The sequence below is a fragment of the Gracilinanus agilis genome, chromosome 1 (genome assembly GCF_016433145.1).
Source record: "Gracilinanus agilis isolate LMUSP501 chromosome 1, AgileGrace, whole genome shotgun sequence".
In the NCBI taxonomy this organism is placed as follows: domain Eukaryota; kingdom Metazoa; phylum Chordata; class Mammalia; order Didelphimorphia; family Didelphidae; genus Gracilinanus; species Gracilinanus agilis.
In genome coordinates this window covers 2,158,767-2,164,589 of record NC_058130.1, presented here as the reverse complement: position 1 = coordinate 2,164,589, position 5,823 = coordinate 2,158,767, and positions in this window count along the sequence as shown.

The following is a 5,823-nucleotide window of genomic DNA, read 5'->3' as shown; positions in this document are numbered from 1 at the left end:
GGGGGGGGGGGGGGCGCTGAAGACTTAAAACCGCATAGAAGAACTTTTTTCATCGTAAAACCAGATTTCACACCACAGAGAACCGCCGGCAAGCTGAACTTCTGCGAACCCCCCCTCCCCCCCTCCTCCTGGTTAGCTGGGATTCCACACCACCCCTCCCCCCCGCGTCACCTCCCGGGCGGCCGTCCCATTCCAGTGTCCCCAGCAGGGGGCATCCTTTGTAGAAGAGCCAAAGGCCCACTTGGCAAGTATTGACCCTCCTTTTAATGAGCCTGAAGACGGCCAAGGCCTCGGCCCAAGTTTGCTCTTGACTCCTTGGGTTCAAATCCTGCGCCTGGGCCGTGCTGTTGGTAAAGATGGCTGTTCCTGGGCGTTAGATGTATTGCTGTCCGCATTGGCCATCCGGCTGCGGGTAATATGAAACCAGACCTATAGAGGGAGAATCCTGGGAGATGAACTAGAAATGTGGGATGGTCCCATGCAAAGTGGTGTACAGCACCTGCTGCTCCGTGTCATTGGCATCCTCCAGCACTGTTACAAGATTCCGTATAACATATTTAATATGATATAATGACGACAATGGAGAGATCATATCTGGCTCCGACATGCTCCTGGCGGCTCTCTATCACATTTTCTCTCCATGCCTACTGCTGCTCTCCGTCCATGGGCATTGGGAGAGGGGCTCCCGGTGTGGGGCTGCCTTCCGCTTTCTTCTATAGACGCCTCTTGTATGTGGGCTGTGGGTTTGCTCCTCTCAGAAGAGGAAAGCACTCACCCGAGGCCTCCGCCTTCCTCCCCACCAGAGATCTCTGCAAAAGGAAAACACAAGGGAGGGAGGTCTGCCCGTCTATTTGTCTTGCCGTCTCTCATGGGCATCCTAGACCCGGGGGTTGTCACAGCTGAGCCATATGAGCCGGCACCATTCCTGACAAACGGCCCCCAACAGCCGCCTGGAGACCCTTGGGGGAGGGGAGGGGCCGGAGGTAGCTCGTCAGCCTGGGGACCACCCCTGCGGGGAGAACATTTGTGCTTTCATCCCGCCAAAATCACAATCTCTGGAATTCTCAGCCTTCACTCTGGGGCCAAACAGAGCAAGCCCCATAGGCCTTCTGTGGGGCGTCTGGTGGGAGATCTGAGGCTGCTCCAGGCCCTCCCATCACCCGCCTTTACCGAGTCTTCTCTCCTCCAGGTCAAGTGTGGCCACTTCTTTCAGCCAAGACTCATCCAGCGCCAGATCCAGGTCACCCCATTCTGGGCCTGCTTTAGCTTGGCTTCGTTCCTTCTCAAATAGAGCTCCGAGGAAGGAATGGAAGAATTCAAGAGTGTCTTGACCAGGGCAGACTGTGGCGGGACGGCAGCCTCCCTCATTCGTGACAAGCTTCTCTTAAAACAGCCCAGACTGCCGCTCTCATGCGGCTGACACCTGCCGGGCTTGCAGACCTGCTCTGGTCTCTGGCACAGCAACAGTGGTCTAGTCACATCTCCTCCATCTTGTGTTTGAACCCAAACATCCCAGTTGTCTTTTTTTTAAAACCCTTCACTTCTGTGTATTGGCTCCAAGGCAGAAGTGTGGTAAGGGTGGGCCATGGGGGGTCAAGTGACTTGCCCAGGGTCACCCAGCTGGGAAGTGTCTGAGGCCGGATTTGAACCCAGGACCTCCCGTCTCTAGGCCTGACTCTTCATCCACTGAGCTACCCAACTGCCCCCCAGTTGTCTTTTCCTTTCTTACAGTTGGCTGAAGTCCTTTGGGACCCCTAATGTGGGTTCCTCCTCATTTCGTGCTATCTGACTAGTGTGACGTCTCTGCTATCATTGGAGCCGTTGCACCTTTTGTGACAGAGAAGAAGGGGAAAGAGGGGCAGAGGCTGATGGGGGGGACAAGATTGTTTCATCAAGAACTACTTGTTAGAAACTGGGGGAAGATGTTAAAATCCTCTGACAAAGGTCGAATTTCTCCAATATACAAAGAACTTAGTCAAATGAATAAGAAACCAAGCCATTCCCCAATTGACAAATGGTCAAGGGTCACGAATAGGCAGTTCAGAGGAAGAAACCAAAACTATCAATAATTGTATGACAAAGTGTTCTAAATTCCTCTTGATTAGGGAAATGCAAATCAAAACAACTCTGAGGTACCACTTCATGCCTAGCAGTCTGGCCAATATGGCAGCAAAGGGAAGTAATAAATGTTGGAGAAATTGGGACACTACTGCATTGCTGGTGGAGTTGTGAATGGATCCAACCGTTCTGGAAGGCAATTTGGAACTATGCCCAAAGGACTCTAAAAGACTGTCTGCCCTTTGATGCAGCCATACCACTGCTGGGTCTGTATCCCAAAGAGATTTTAAAAATGAGAGAGGAACTGCTTGTACAAAAATATTTCTAGCTGCACTTTTTGTGGTAACCAAGAATTGGAAACTAAAGAGATGCCCCTTGATTGGGGATTGGCTGACCAAATTGCGATGTATGATGGTAATGGAACACTATCGTGCTCTAAGGAATGGTGAACTGCATGATTTCAGAAAAAAGCTGCAAAGATCTTCATGAACTGACGCAGAGTGAAATGAGCAGAACCAGGAGAACATACACAGAAAGTGAAACATTGTGGTACAATCAAATGTGATTGACTTTGCTACTAAAAGCAGTACAATGACCCAGGACAATCCTGAGGGAATTATGAGAAAGAAGGCTGCCACATTGAGAGAAAGACCTGTGGGAGCAGAAATTTAGAAGAAAATATATGCTCTATCACTTGTTTATATGGGCATAGGATTGGGGGTTTTGGTTTTAAAAGATTACTCTATTACAAAAATGAACAATATGGGGGCAGCTGGGTGGCTCAGTGGATTGAGAGCCAGGCCTAATGACAGGTGGTCCTGGGTTCAAATCTGGCCTCAGATACTTCCTAGCTGTGTGGTCCTGGGCAAGTCACTTGACCCCCATGGCCTACCCTTACCACTCTTCTGCCTTAGAACCAATGCACAGTATTGACTCCAAGATGGAAAGTGAGGTTTTATTTAAAAAAGAAGAAGAAGAAGAAGAATATGATAGCGGGATTTGAGTGATAATCCATGTAAAACCCAGTGGAATTGCTTGTCAGTTCTGGGAGAGGGAAGGGATAACAAGAATCGTGTAAACATGGAAAAAAATAAAAAATAAATAACAATTTTGGAAACTTTTTACACGTAATTGGAGGGGAATTAAATTTATAAAAAGAAATAAAGAAATATTTGTTAAAAGTTGACTTTGTGCCGGGCACTAGAATAAATGCTGGTGACACCAAGACCAAAGTGCCCTGGCTCTTGCCCTCAAGGAGCCCCCATTTTACAAAGGGAAAGTCTACATATACATACATGTGGACCCACGCTACTATCAAGGTCTTTTGAGTGGGAGGAGGAGGTGCTGGGAGCTTCAGGGAAGGGCTCACCTAGGAGGGAGCAGGTGAACCAAAATTTGAAGGGAATTGAGGCAAATGTGTCCAAGGATCCAACAAAGGGCCCCCAAATTCTCCAGGGGAATTTCCATTTCCTGGCTTTCAGATTCGCCACCAGGGCCTTCTCTAGATGGTTCCCTGCACACCGTCGTCTTTTGCCTCTGGGAAAGGATTCCTGGACTTCTGTCCTTCTGCTGCTACCTGCTGTGAGACGGGACTTCGGCGGTCTCCTAGGACCCAAGATTGCCACTTTCCATGAGGGCAGACCTAGAGTGGAGGGCTGGGCCTGGGATTTGAACAGTCTAATCAAGTGCCTTCCTCAACGGTTCTCATGCCAACCACTTATACTCTGCCTAGACCCACGGCCTCGGTGGTCAACCTACTCCAACCCATTTACATGATATTCATTCATCCCAGTGAGACTGAAACCCCTGACTAGCTAAGAACAAGCCCTGGGCCTCATCCTCAGCTCTCTGCTTCCCTGAGCCCATCCATCGCAGCCATTTCCCTCGAGGTCTCCGCTTTTCCTCCACTGGCTTTTCATCTTCAGGGTCTTCCCTTTTCCCTCCTTCCAACCTCAGGCACTCGAAGTGGCCCGGGCTCCCTCCCGATGGCACAGCTTCCCTGGTTACTCTTTACATTGCTAACACGTTCTTTCAGGCCCTGCGAGTTGTGATTGTGTTGGTCTTGCTCCCCAATGCCAGCTCCAAAGCCTTCTTCTCCCACCATTACGCTCAGCAGCTTCTTGGAGGTTTGTGCTCTCCAGATTTGTGACCCACTCCAGGTCCTGCTGGGTATTATCTGTCGGCCCCTCCACGTTCTCTTTCTTTCTTAAATGAGCTCAAAGCCTTTCGGCTCGGGGTAGCTGGGTAGCTCAGTGGATGGAGAGCCAGGCCTAGAGACGGGAGGTCCTGGGTTCAAATCCAGCCTCAGATACTTCTCAGCTGGGTGACCCTGGGCAAGTCACTTGACCCCCATGGCCCACCCTTACCAATCTTCCGTCTAGGAGCCAATACACAGAAGTTAAGGGTAAAAACAACAACAAAAAAGCCTTTTGGCTCTCCTCATCCCCTGTGCTCGTGCTTTTGTTGTTCAGCTGTTTTCAGTTGTGCCTGACTCTTTGGGACTCCATTTGGCGCTTTCTTGGCAAAGCTACCGGATGGGTTGGCCATTTCCTTCTCCAGCTCATTTTACAGATGAAAAATGGAGGCAAGCATGGAAGGCAAGTGGTTTGTCCAGGGCCGCACGGCTAGGAAGCGGCCAGATTTGAACTCAGAAAGTTGAGTCTTCTCGACTCCAGCTCTGGAACTCTGAGGCATGTGCTCATTCTGGGTACTTCAATATACACCCTGATATTTCCTCAAATACCCAAAGTCATAGTGAATGGTAGGGGGGCAGGAGGAGGAGGAAGAGGATTAGGAAGAATGAGGAGGGAGGGAAGGAGGGGAGAAAGAGAGACAAAAAGAGACAGAAAATGATGGAGAGAGAGAGGAAAAGAGGCACAGAGATAAAGAGAGAGAGACAGAGAATGTGCAATGCGTGTGTGTGTGTGTGTGTGTGTGTGTGTGTGTGAAAGAGAGAGAGCGAGGAGAGGGAGGGAGAGGGAGAACAGTTTTCTCTTGAGGGATCAGCCGGAATCTTCCATTCCTGAACAGAAATCTTCCCCTCAGCTGGATCCCTCTGAACTGAAAAGGTGTAGACATTTCTCTGCTATTTTCAGTCTCCAGCCATGGTTAACTTAGTTGGTTTTGCCAGTGATGATGTTTCTCTTCTTGAATCAATCAAGGAGGCTCACAACCGAGGGCATGGTTTCTGTGTCATGCTTGCTGATTGGCTAATTGATTCTGTGGCACTCTTACCTGATCCTGGTATCGGGCATGGAAGGAAGGAAACAGGTATTTGCTGTGTGCCAGACTCTCTGCTAACCACTTTACAAATATGATCTCCATAACTTGATCCCCATAACAACCTGGGAAGTAGGTGCTGATATTATCTCCATTTTACAGTTGAGGAAACTGAGGCAGACAGAGGTGAAGTGACTTGCCCATAGCCAGTCAGTGTCTGAGACCTTATTCAAACTCAGGTCTTTCGGATTCCAGGCCCATTGAGGAGCTTATTGGCTGAGACTGAGGAGGTCAAATGACATCCTTTCTATCCGTCATGGCCTCTAGAATCAAAGAGAAAGAGTTTCCTCTAGCGTTTGAAGCCTTTTCCAGTCTGGCTTCTTCTTACCTCCCCAGGGTCCCTGGGCTCTGGGCTCCATCTCCAGTGCACTATTTGGTGTTCCTTCTGTTATCTCACTGCCATCCTCCTTCACCCTGGTTGTTCCTGGTGCTAGGAGGTCCTCCTCTCTCCCCTCAGCCTTTTGGCTCCCCCAGGGTCCTTCTAAG